Source organism: Phaenicophaeus curvirostris, chromosome 11 (assembly GCF_032191515.1).
Source record: "Phaenicophaeus curvirostris isolate KB17595 chromosome 11, BPBGC_Pcur_1.0, whole genome shotgun sequence".
Classification (NCBI taxonomy): Eukaryota; Metazoa; Chordata; class Aves; order Cuculiformes; family Cuculidae; genus Phaenicophaeus; species Phaenicophaeus curvirostris.
This window is the reverse complement of record NC_091402.1, coordinates 3,697,267-3,710,539: the sequence shown is the minus strand read 5'-3', so window position 1 is coordinate 3,710,539 and position 13,273 is coordinate 3,697,267. Positions and strand designations below refer to the sequence as shown.

Below are 13,273 nucleotides of genomic sequence, written 5' to 3'. Positions count from 1 at the left end.
AGCCTGTTCAGATCCCTTTGGAGCCTCCCTGCCCTCCAGCAGAGCCACACTTCCACCCAGCTTAGTGTCGTCTGCAAACTTGCTAAGGGTGCACTCGATGCCTTCATCCAGGTCATTGATAAAGACATTGAACAGGGCTGGACCCAGCACTGAGCCCTGGGGAACCCCACTTGTCACTGGCCTCCAGCTGGAGTTAACTCCATTTCCCACCACTCTCTGGGCCCTCCAGCCAACCAGTTTTCCACCCAGGAGAGTGTGCGCCTGTCCAGGCCGGAGGTGACAGTTTCCGAAGCAGAATGCTGTGAGAAACTGTGTCAAAGGCTTTACTGAAGTCCAAGAAGATACATCCACAGCCTTTCCCTCATCCTAGAGTCTAGTCACTTGGTCATAGAAGGAGATCAGGTTAGTACAGTAGAAAGAGGGAGCAAGGAGAAAAACAAGGTGGGAGCAGGATACCTTTAACAATCTCAGTGGGATCTCAGAGATCCGCATGTTGGAATCTGCTCAGAGAAAGATTTTTATTGATGGAGAAGTGATAGGGAAGGGATTTCCCTTGCATTCACTGGCATACACAAAACTACACTAATCTGGGTTGTAGACAGTTTTGAACTCCTCTTAAAGAACTGATTTGCATCCATCTAAAACTAATCATTTAATAAAAGTAGCATATCATTCCCAGTCTCTCAGATACAGGTTCCTTCAATTACATTAGGCAAAAGGAATGATTACCAAATGTGTTTTCTTCTAATCTCAGCACACAGGAGCACTGAATTCTGTAACGAGATCTAGTGGTATTGTCTCAGGAATAAAACTGTTACAGGAATCCCCTCTTCTACCTGCCCATACACTCCCAAAGCACCACCTTTTGCCTTTTCTTCTCATCATTTCCATCTGCTGAAAACAATCTATATGAAATACAACTAAATCAGAGTAACTACTGTGCATGAGGCTATGAAGAGCAGGTCTAACCTCTTATATAGTGCTGAGTCCTAAATCCTCCTATTTTCAACCCCATTGGTGACAGTGTTGTACACATGCCTGATTAAAGTTTAAATATATAATTCACAGTACAGGGCTGGAAACTTTGATGACAAAGAGTGCATCTGAGCAGAAGAAGATGGAATAGCCAGCTAGGCTGCACATCCACTCCTTCCTAAACCAGCTGCGGGGATTAGGTACGTTCCCGAGTCCTGCTCACTCCAGTGTTGCCACATAGGCTCCAAGATCTGCACACTTATAAAGTACTTCTAAACCAAATTTATTTAACATGGGAGCTGAATACATTCAAGCAGGACACAAAATTGTCACAAGGGACTCTTATGTACCTTTTAGAAACGAAGAATTAGAGCCATCTCCAGTCCGTGTGTAAAATCAGCCATGGTATCTAAGTGCTTTTCGCACCTAACATAGCACCAGTTCACCATACGTTAAATGCTCAGCTCTCTCAGGACAGTAACCACGTATTTTTGTACTCAGTGAGCAATCCATGCTATACTGTTCGAAGTAAAGCCATAGGCCAAATCTGAAACCCTCGCTCATGACAAAACATGATTTATAAATGTATAGCCAGCTTTAATATATGATCTGAAGAAGAACAGAGCTGCTTCTGCACCTTGAAAACATTATCTTTGATTAAATAGCGATTACAATCTTCCCTCAGATAAAAAAATAATATATATGTGTATATATATTTATGTATATAATTTCAAAATCAAAGCCTCATACTTACTGCATCTCCTTCTGCGTGTCATCTGATGGTATTGGGAACAGATCCCAACATCCCAGAATGCAGCTTGGCAGGTATTAGCCTCCTGCTTATAATGGGCTCTCTAATTGCAATCCATCTTTTTCGCTTTTGAACTAGCTAACTAACCTGTAATTTTTCTTGGTATCTGCCCAAAGGGAAATGAAGTATCTGATACACCCAAGGAATTCCTCATCTGCTACAGGTGACTTCAGATTGGGAGTTGCCATCACCAAAGAAGAATGAATCTACATGTAACCAGGTTTCAATAATATCCTCAGGCAAGACAGATTGTTCATGCTTCCATTTTTATACTGTTTATTAGTTCTTATGAGAAGAACAGTGAAGCCTGCATGCAAGCCTCCTCCCCTGAGCTCCAACACAAGGCTGAAGCTGAGAGAGATTCTGATCATTGAGCAAGTATTGACTTGATTTAATAAAGCAAGGAGAACCTCAACGAGCAATTGCAACTGCTGCTACCCACTACTTTCAGGTGCTTAGCAATTCAGCAGATCAGCAACGAGTACACTTAAGCCTGACCCACTTTTTCTTTCCTGTTTGGCAAAATCAGGGCTATTCTTGTTATTTTGCATTTGGCGCTTTGCACTTAGGCAAATGCATTACAACAAAGCATCTTTCACGGTCACAATTTGAAAAGATTCTGCTATTAATATCTCCAGCCATTAAAAGTCAATGCATATTTAAAAGTGAGGAGGAGGCTGCAGTATTAATTGCAAATTGGCATGCAGCAAGAATGGGTCCACAGCAGCAAAAAACGCAGAGTTTGAACTAAAATACTAATTCTTCCTCTCTTTTTGTCCTTTAGAGAAACCCCGAATTTCTCCTGCCTTCTGTTCTGACAGCTGTTCCCACAGCCCCTTCTTCCCGTGGCACCCTGTAGGACAGTTACCCATCAGGAGTTACCATCCTTCCCAGCCACCTCTTCTCTCCAGGTTCAGGCAGCATCTGTCAGAGGACAAAGTCTGCCCTCTCCCTTAGGGCAAGCGTGCAGCTTCTAAAGAGCAGAGCTGCTGTGACCACGATCAGACCTGTTCTCCAGCCGTCTCCAATGCTGAAGACCTATGTTCTGCACTGCAGCAACTTCATGGACTTCTCCTTTCTGCTAGAGCAAAGAGAGGAGGAAAAGAGGTTGCTGTCTTTTTTTTTTTAATTACCACGTCCACTCTTTCATTGTGGTCTCTACCTTGTTCTGCATGAGGGCAAGTAGACAACATCCCCAAGAGTGGTATAGGACAAAGATAGAACAGGCTTTTCACTCAATATACATGAGCTTCGGGTACAAAGAAAGCAGGGAGATAAAATATTTCCCTAAAATGTAACCCATCTGGTCTCCTGGGGAAGGTAATACTGCACGAGGAATACACAGCCTTCCCCCAGCACACCCTTTCTTTTTATTTGCAGTCAGTCATTCGACAGGCCCCGAGTATGCCAGGGGAGAGCATGGTTCTGCTCCTGGACAATCCGCTTAGCGCTGCAGGTGTGTGTCCATGCAGACTTGAATTAAAAATACCACATTGCATGGAAGCCAAATGCAAAATCCTCTCATGAAGAAATGAGATTCAGAAATCACATGCACAGTCTAGGCAGTGCAGAATGACCAGTGCTACAGGGAGACAACAGCTGCCCTGCTCTGAAGCACAAAGCCATTTCAGCACACAGGGAAACTTAATGGCCTCAAGTTGCACCAGGGGAGGTTTGGATTGGATATTAGGAAACATTTCTTCACTGACAGAGTGGTGAAGCCCTGGCAGAGGCTGCCCAGGGCAGTGGTGGAGTCTCCATCCCCCGAGGGGCTCAAACAACATGTAGATGTAGCACTTCAGGACATGGTTTAGCAGGCACGGTGAGGTTGGGCTGGCGGTTGGACTGGTTGAGCGTAGAGGTCTTTTCCAACCTAAACGATTCTATGATTCTATGATTAATAGAAATTTTCTTTTCTATTTCTGGTAAAACATTCACCTTCCTAACTATGATTCTCTTCAAGAGATCAAGAACTTTTACTTATATTAGCATTATACTTATTTTACTTATATTATATTAGTACTTCTACTTAAAAAAAAAAAGTCTGAGCTAGACACTTACAGAACAATAATCAATCCCAACTGCTTTAAGGTTGTCTTTTGGAAGGTACAAGGTTTGTAATAGGAAGTCTGGGATGGCTTTTACTCTAGACAGCAGCACTGCTTTCTCTGCCTGAATTTTCAAGCTTCTGTATCCAAAACTGTTTCATGTCAGTTGATTCTGACAAGGCTTGTTTCAAATCTGCTACAGATTTCCTAACAAAAATGTTGAATAATTCTCCATACAAAAGTTTGGGAAAGATGCTCACTTTTAGCCAGCTATTTTAGTAGGCAAGCAGATTAAATTCTAGTTTCCTAGTAAAAATAGTAAAATTATTCCCATGTATGTGATAAGAAGTAAAGGAATTTGAGTAAAAGTGAGAAACAATAAGGTGGTGGTTGGGAAGACTTAATTTCAGCTCAGAGTAAGAAAATATTGTCTTGGTATCCATAAATTCACGAGTTTAGTTCAAGCAATTTTTTTCCATTTGAGTCTATGCTGGGGTTATAAATGATGGACCACACGTGAACAGTGGGAAGCAAGTTGTGGGTCAGGAGCAGCCTCTGACATAAACGCGAGGCTTGGAAGAGCTTTCAACACCAGCTGCCACGTCTGGGACCTCTGCTTAAGTCCTGCCTTGTCCAGCTGCAGGTTCCCCGCTTTTAGAAAGAGAAAAGGACATTGTAAATCTTGTGGATATTATAAAGCAGAATCCGCTGTTGCAGATGGTTTGTTGGCAAAGGTGTCACTGAGATGGTTCTTTGTGTCAGGATGCTGCTTTGATCAGCATGTGGATCCAGTGGGGAAGGGTAAAAGGTTGTAGGTGCGTGTGTAAACATTTCACAAAAGCAAAACCAGCCTACAGGTGCAGCTAAAAATACCTGTGCGTAAGATTCAGCCAAGCAGTTAAAAACGCTAGTGAAGTCCCCATGTCAGAGGGCGAGAATCTGTCATCATTTAGCAAAAGTATTTATTCTACTTTTTCCTTGATTACAATTACTAATCACTATTTCAATAGGGATGTACTGCAAAAGGTGGAGATCTGGGGCTTGGCTTCTGCAGCATTGTTCAGCCTTTAGGATTTTTTCTCAGAGTCCTGTGTACACAGGTTTATTTGTATGCAAACAACATTTGTGCAGGTGTCTGCCTGATGTTTGGGGCAAGCAAACCTGGGCTTGCCAGAGCTTTGATTTCTTTTTCTCTCTTTTCCAATGCTTTCACATACATGGTGCACATACAAAATTGATTCTCACCAAATCTAAGGCAGGGGAAGAAAGTGATCTCTGGTTGGAAATATTCAAAAGGGAGAACAAGCTAAGGATCTTCATACAGCAACTATTTTAAGCAGGGACTTCTTTACACCTTCTGGAATCAAAATGAGCAAGTATTAAATTTGAGTATCAAAATCAATCTGTTTTGCAAATGCAAATCATACTGCAATTGATTGCAAAAGTTAATACAATTCTGGTATCAAAATGAACAGGTATCCAATTAAACTTCCAGTGCAGTATGATTAGAAGTGAAATAAAACTGAACATATCTTTTGTGGAAGAACTGCATGAATAAAATAAGGGTTCAGGATCAGAATCCTGACAACAGGATATGATAGGATATAATAGGATATAATAGGATCAGCTCAGTGGCAAAGGGAACACAGTTCATTTTCTTCCAAGTGCTGCTCCATCCTTTGGCTTTGCATGCAGCTACTCCTCTTGTTTACACCAGTACCCACTTTGGGCTTTCCCAGTAGGAGTGATATAGCATCTTTGAGCTTGGGAGGAAAAGTATAGTCGATATCCCCATGTTCCCCCTCCTAGAGGGAAGTATTGGAAGGAGCACAGAGCGCAGTCTGTACTATAGGAGCACACATAAAAGAAAGAAGATAGCATTTGTACTTCAAAAATGAAGTAGATGGCAACCACACCAACTACAGCAACAGAATCCAGACTGGCAAGTAGATGAGGGAGTGCTGTCTGAATTGCGGTGTGCAGAGTAGAATCATAGAATCATAGAATCATAGAATAGTTTGGGTTGGAAGGGACCTTAAAGATCATCCAGCTCCAACCCCCCTGCTATGGGCAGGGACACCTCCCACCGGATCAGGCTGTAGATAGCCAACAATACTGATCTCACATACTACGAATGCCCAGAATACTCATCCTAATCTTTTTGCTTCAGATTTTGAAGCAGAGTGGGATACCTGCCAGTGAAATTAAACACAGGATAGATTTGGAGCCTAGAGGGGAAAAGCACGATCACCTCACATTCTGGAAAAGAATCTTGCTGCATTTCCACTTTGTTATTCTTTCTCCTACTGCCTGGTTAATGGTAACTATTAATGATTTGGATTCAACCGAGCTGAAGTGGGCAATATAAAACTGGTAAACCCCTCCTTCAAAGCAGATGACAAACATCATGTGCTTCACTGCCAAACACAAGCACGTAGCGCTGCCAAGGACAAGGCCACTGGCACAGTGGTTCTGGTAGCTATTGTTTGGCATAGGTTGATGTTTGTAAAAAAAAATGCACTTCCAGTCATTTGGGTGTGGGGCTTTTATGGAACAATCCTGATTAGCTTGCTTTCCAACGGAGAGGAAGCTTATGTAATGGTTCGGTCTATCTCTGGCTCCAAATTTCAAACATATTTGATGCATGAGCCAAGGACTCAAAAGTAATTAAATTTCTAAAGTTTCTTGGAGTCAGCAACTGAAGACAGAAAAAGGAGCCATATTCATTCCCAGCTGAAGGAAAGAACGAACTCAGAAAGCAACCGTTGTACGTTTACTGTTTACTATAGTGGGCTGGACAGTCACCATTTACCTACAGCTGAATTAGCCACAGTGTGTGAGGGGTTTGCCCTAGGGGGGTGACACTGAAATGAGAAACATGGTTCAGATCCTTATTTATTATCGTGGGGACCAAAGGTGCCTCGTGGCTGAGCCCCTGTAGATCTGTAGTGAAGCTGCTTTAGTTTTGCTGCTCATAGAGCAAGGGGTTTTTTTTCCTTGATATGCACTTTAACATTCAAAATCTAACAAGTGTAGTCTACTTTTTCTTAAATACCCAACAAACTGTCCCACAGGCACCAAATAATTAAAGTATGAGGTGGAAGTCTACACAACATTTAGGTTCTTGGCTGGAAGACCATGGTTTATTTCACTTGTGTATGGGCAGTAATAACTTTTGTTCTGTCTCTCTAAGATAAGATGGAATGGAATGGAATGGAATGGAATGGAATCATTGAGGTTGGAAAAGAGCTTCAAGACCATCGAGTCCAACCGTAACCCCAACACAGCCAAGTCTGCCCCTAAACCATGTTCCTAAGTGCCACATCTACACAGCTTTAAAATGCCTCCAGGCATGCTGACTCAATAATAACGATAATTTTGATTTACCCAGGTTGCCAAAGCATGCAAATCTGAGCATAGCTGCTGAATTGGCAGCACATTGACTCAGATTTTTCTGAGGAATAAAAGCAATGCAGTGATAAAACCGTGCAGGAAACTTTGTCCAAAATCAAAAAAATGCTTCATTTTTTTTCCTTATAGCATGGCCCTATCTGTGTCATTCCTTTTTCATTTGTTGTTCTCAGCCTTAGATAACTTTGCTAGAGACTTGAGTTTTATTGTAGATATGGAAAACTGCCTAGAAGTTTTGCTCCTTGGTTGTTCTGGCTGATTTCCAGCTTCAATAATACTCAAGACGCAACACATTCAACTTGCTCCAGCAATCGTTCTTTAAAATAAGGCACAAAATAAAGGTCACCATACCAAATTAAATCTGCTGCTACCTTAGTTAATGACTTCAGAAACCAGTAAAAATTAGTTGTGACCCAGAACTATGGAGTGGTAGTTCTAACTCTGCAGTCCTGGTTAAGTGAGCCTAAAATATAGCACCAGGTAAAGGTGGCAGGGTTAGTATAGAGGTCAATAAACACAGCTCAGCACTGCACATCTTGAATTACTGATGTTCCTACAGCCATCCAATAACCACAGGCTTTGGCAGCACCCTGCAGTCTGTGCACCCACATCAGCTGTTCTCAGCGCCGGCACGGCCAGCGCCTGCTGCTGACGGCAGCGACAACGTATGCATGGACACCTGGGCTGTGTGAGAAACCCCTGTTCACAAACACTTCACTGCCTTCCATGAAGCACTCGTGGCTACACATGACCAAAAGAAAATGTGCAGGATGACGGATGGAGTCACGTCAAGCAAATAAAGACAGTAAGCTAGATTTTGAAGCTGTCTGAGAACATGGCACCCAATATACACTATGACCGCTTGACATTTCTAAACATAAAATCCTGATTTCTGTTGCTTATTTCTTTGCCAGCAGATTATTTGGACAGTAAATTTTCATGCTGGTTCTCAGCCCTAAGGTGATATCTCATGTCCATCCATCTGTCCCCATCTGGGTAAAACTGCAACAACAAATTGCTCAAGAAGGAAAAATCTTAGAACGGTTTGGGTTGGAAGGGACCTCAAAGCCCATGCCATTCCACCCCCTGCCACAGGCAGGGACACCTCCCACTGGATCAGGTGCCCAAGGCCCATCCAACCTGGCCTGAACCCCTCCAGGGATGGGGCAGCCACAGCTTCCCTGGGCAACCTGCGCCAGGGCCTCCCCACTGCAATGGTGAAGAAATTCCTCCTTGTGTCTAGTCTAAACCTGCTCCTCTCCAGTTTATACCCATTGCCCTCGTCCTGTCACTCCAAGCCTTTCTAACCAGACCCTCCTCAGCTTTCCTGTAGCCCCTTCAGGTACTGGGAGGTCACTATAAGGTCTCCTTGGAGCCTTCTCTTCTCTTTTCCAGGCTGAAAATAGTAAACTTTACTTTATTAAGTATTTCCCAACTCCTTCTCTGAAGCTGTAGTGTGCCAGGCCTTTCAAGCAAGTGCTCCCAGTTGGTGAGTCAGTTGCTTTGGTTAAGGCTCACTGCATTGGCGCCTTGCAGGCTGATAAAGTTCCCTTTGTTGGACATCCACCGGTTTTATTTGCATACTGAGGCACTTATTTCTTTACAGCCCCTAGCAAAGGGAAATAATTAACAGCACGGGCTTCTACATGGGCTGCAAAGGGCCAATACTGTGCCCGTTATTCTTTTCATGGTGGAGAGAGAGTTTAAATGCTGAAGCCCTGAAACCTGAACGTCCGTGTGGGCCCTCTCAGGAAACCTCTGCATGTTCCCCAGAGCATGCTCCACCACTGTTCGGGCATCAGAGACATGTGATAAAAGCAGAACCCAACACCCAGACTTTGCATGGGACTTATAACACGCTTGCTCTTTGCTTAGAAGGTACATCAGAAAGATAAGATGAAGAAAGAAGATATATTATATTCCCAACCCTTCGTTTCCTCACTACATTGAAACAGAGCCGGGACTCTGCCAAGTGTCTCAGGTTTCTACAATTCTTTTTTGCTGATCTTGACCTCCCCGCAGGACTTTATCTTTCTGCCACTCCTAAACATCAGTTTATTTTGACATTGTCTGGTCCTACGGTTACACTGGATCTTCCTGGGACAAAATCCTGCTTGTCTCTCCTGCATCGCTTCCTGGGAGCTTCAGTGATCTGCTTAGTTTCTACACCAGTAGAAACCACGTGTCCTTCAGCAATCTAATTAGGCTCTGCCTCAGCTCCCCATTTTGGAAAAGAGAAATTGGTATTTTGGGTCCCCCACCTTTTGCCTTTACCTCTGTTTCAGTTGGAAATAAAAATAGGGTAGAGTTTCGTACAACACACATAATAACTGCTTTTTACTGAGCAGCAAGAGGCAGAATTTCACAAGAACGTGGACACACCGAGGGAGAGAACCTGGACACACACGAGATGGAGGGAGTTAAGAGAAGTTGCAATTCTGCAGCAGCTGAAGAATTTAAGAGTCAGGCAGAAACTCCAGACCTTCCTGTGTGCTGAATGTCCTGGCTGACACAGGCTTTGATAAAGGAGGATATTATTGCTTTTCTTACAACTTCTGACCTGCTGCCAGATATTGTTCAACTGAGGACAGTCATCAAAAAGCTTGGGATGTTTTTTTCTGTCAGAGGATATGAATGACTTATTTCCTTAAAATGAATTCCAAATAAATAGCTGAAATATATTAAACCTCAGACTGTCTAGGAAAAAAATAAGTAAACCCTAGATATTCAGGGGGGTGAGTTTGACAGTTTTCTGTTCGAATGAGAAATTCAGCCTATCCACTCATCTTTATTAAATAGAGGGTTCAAAGATTTATTCTGTAGCTGAAACAACAGTCAGAGGAGGCATCACTGGAGCCCAGCTGGGCTGAGCAGCAAGCAGGTGAAGCTCTGCTGCGTGGCGACGGTGCCCGGCTCCGTGAGGCTTGAGTCCTGCCGGAGCCTTCTGGCACAAACTCTGCCATGAGTCACACCAAACCCCACTCACCGCCAGGGTGAGCGGTGCAGGAGAAGACAGCGATGTGTTTAATTCTTTATACTCTCAGGATATCTCACTGTAAGGTGCTCTTAATCAGCTACTAAACTGCAAACCTGATCTGCTACAAAACTGTGAAGGAATCTGACGTGTTCATGTATATAAGTAACTGGCATTTTGCATATTTATTTTTAAGTGGGTTTTGTTTAGAACACACACAGCCTGAGACACCATGAAACAGCTTCCACTGCCCTCCTGACAGTGCCATTAGTTTTTCCTCTGCTGTAAATAAAAATACATAGCTCCAGATTTCTTCTGCAAAGTTACCAAGGGAAATGAAGATATGTGAACCAGCAGTAGAGCATTTAAAGCATCTTGATTGTGTCTTTTAAATTGTTCTATGTTATTATAACATTTCATTTTGGCTACACTATTAAAAAACAATGACCTTGCATGATATGCTGCATGTCAAGTACTTTCAAGGTCACACAGAGTATTTGCCTTAGAGTATTAGAAGGAACTGCAACCACACACCCAAGCAGTTTTAAGCATCCACTTAACACTGGCAGGAGAGCAGGTCTAGGCGAGAGCTACAGTCCTCAAGATCAAGACCCAAAGCAAATCTAAAAACTGCATAACCATGCAAGGCCAAGGAAGTAAGGTGTTGAGTCCTGTTGCTTCATCCACTGCAACAGCCTGCGTTGCAGCAATGCATGAGGAAACTGAAGAAAGAGGTAAGACGAGACACTGCAATATCTCAGCACCATGAAACAGGACTAGTTCAGGTACACAGGGCTGGTCTTTCAGTTTTGTAGGAAGGAGCAGAACTTCACCGCTCTCATGGATGCTATTGAGTCCCAGGACTAAACTGTGGCATATAATACACATAATCTCAATCATCATTTGGAAACTTCTGAACTATATGCAAACTTCTAAGGAGCTCGCGCTGCAGATACACTGTCACTGCAATTATGGGTAGCCATGGAGCTCCAGTGTTGTGTGTATATAATACATTGTTATGCAAACACAGCTACTTGTAAACCTCAGTTTCACAGTTATGGTGGTTTTAATTCCTAAGCATCAAAAAGGAGGCAGAAATAAAGTCTCCTGCAAACAGCCCTCAGTTATATCTAGAAAGAATCTTTATAAACAATGCAAACACAGGCAGTCTGAAACCATAAAATGGAACCGCGCTGGGCAGGAAAGGGCGGTCACAACAGATGTCACATTCACAAATGCAACTTTGTACTTGGCAAAACTTAATCCTTGTGCTGGTTTAATATTTAAATAGGAAAACACAATTTCAAAGATTATTAGATTTTTCCTCAGAAAATGAGGAAATTCCCATCAAGTTCTTCACATGAGATTCATAAAATGTCCCTTAGAGATAGCATGTGGGCTTTTCTATCTGATCTCAGACTGATTAATTTAACCTTGTGAAGCAGGTCTAGCAAGTATTTAGTCCTGACCCTTTAACCTGGATTCATAGATTGGCTGATCTTCCAGCTGCCACAATGAAAAGCACTGCAAAAGCTGTGAAAATCCTCTTCTCCCCCCCATCTGCCCCCTCTGAGACTCACCAGAGCCCACAACGCGTTCCACACTCCGCTGCCCCAGTGGCACCGTCAGCAGCAGGTTTGATCTGCAAGGAGAAATCCAAAGGCTGAGGTGGGACCCCGGCTGGGAGGAGGCGTGCAAACAGAAGTCAAGTGCATTTGGGGTTAACGGTTCTTAGGGAGAGCAACAGCAAGGGGCTGAGAGAGACAGAATGATCTGCCTTTCCAAAAGGCTCCAACGCATTCTTTGTGCTCGCAGAAATACCTGGACCCACAGGCTCAACTCCAGAGCGTCACATGGGCGACAGAGCTAAAAACAGCAAACCCATAGCTTTAATTTATCCCCCCCAAACATGTTAGTGTTCTCCCCCGAGAACGCTCAGGAGCCTCTCCCAAACTTTCCTACCATTTTCCTGGAATTTTAATATCCCACTCTCTTTGGTTTCATACTTTTTTCTCTCTTTTATTTTTAGATTCAGTATTTCAGAGTGGTCCGTAGAGTCTGCTTGACGCCAGCAAATGTAACTGGATCCCGAGTCCCTGCAAGCCAGGAATCGCAGCCACGATCAGCACGCTGCCGAGAGCACAAACCTTGGCACCAGCAACAACCAAATAGTCTGAATCCTCTATTTATCTTACAGCAGGGCTTGGGAAAGGAGGCAATTGGAGTTCATCAAAATGTAAAGAATAGCTGGAAATGTTTAGGGATAAGTAAATAGAAATCAAGGATGCAAATAGGTCCATTCTATAACAGATTTGTGTGAGCAGACTCCCAAAAGTAAGAGCAGGGATTTACAAAAACCCAGAGATATTTCGTTCTCAAGTAACCTGGTAACAGGACAGGCATGCACAGAGCAGATTGCGTTTAAAAAAGGCTTGTGTCAGCAAGGTTGACTTCCATGGAATAAACAAGAATAGGCTGCTTGGCAGCAGGTCACCGCTGACAATAATCCACAGGTCAGATTTTCCAAGTCGCGATGGCTCGTTTGATACACATAGAACTGCAACTGCCAGTTCTGTTTAGGATCAACGCAGGCCACCAACTTCAACCCAGCCTTTGATGAGTAGGTGCCAGGTTTTTACTTCACTCTCTCACTATATGCAGCTGGAATAAATCTGGTTCCTGATAACAAGGAGATGAACTACCTTGCTTGAACTTACTTTTTAATTTTCTATCACTTCGGGCTCTTTCTTCCTGCAGCAAAGACCAAAATGAAGGCTCACCAGTTTATCTGTTTGAGAAATTGTTCGTCCTAACTATTCTAGGATCTGTAACTATGGTAACTAGTGTCTACAACGGTGTGTGACTGCTTCACGGAATAACAAACCAGTCTGTGACAGCAGTTGTTTCCCAGAGGTGAGGTGAAGAGTCAGCAGCAGAGCCCGGGTTACAACACAGGGCTGCCCATCCCACCACTCGTCCTCCCGCAGCCTCCAGGGAATAAAGTTCATTTAGTCTGGTGGTAAATGCTCAACTCTTGCCCTTGCACTTCACCTT

General features: G+C 43.3%; 1 protein-coding gene across 2 annotated transcripts in view; it reads right to left on the bottom strand.

The window, feature by feature from the left end:
• RAF1 (Raf-1 proto-oncogene, serine/threonine kinase) overlaps window positions 1–12,011 on the bottom strand; it is an 82,641-nt gene extending 70,630 nt beyond the window's left edge. For both annotated transcript variants that reach the window (XM_069865681.1, XM_069865683.1), the window contains exon 1: window positions 11,800–12,011. The gene's annotated coding sequence lies outside the window, so the exon portion shown is untranslated. The remainder of the gene's footprint in view (window positions 1–11,799) is intronic.
• Window positions 12,012–13,273: the final 1,262 nt, after the last annotated feature.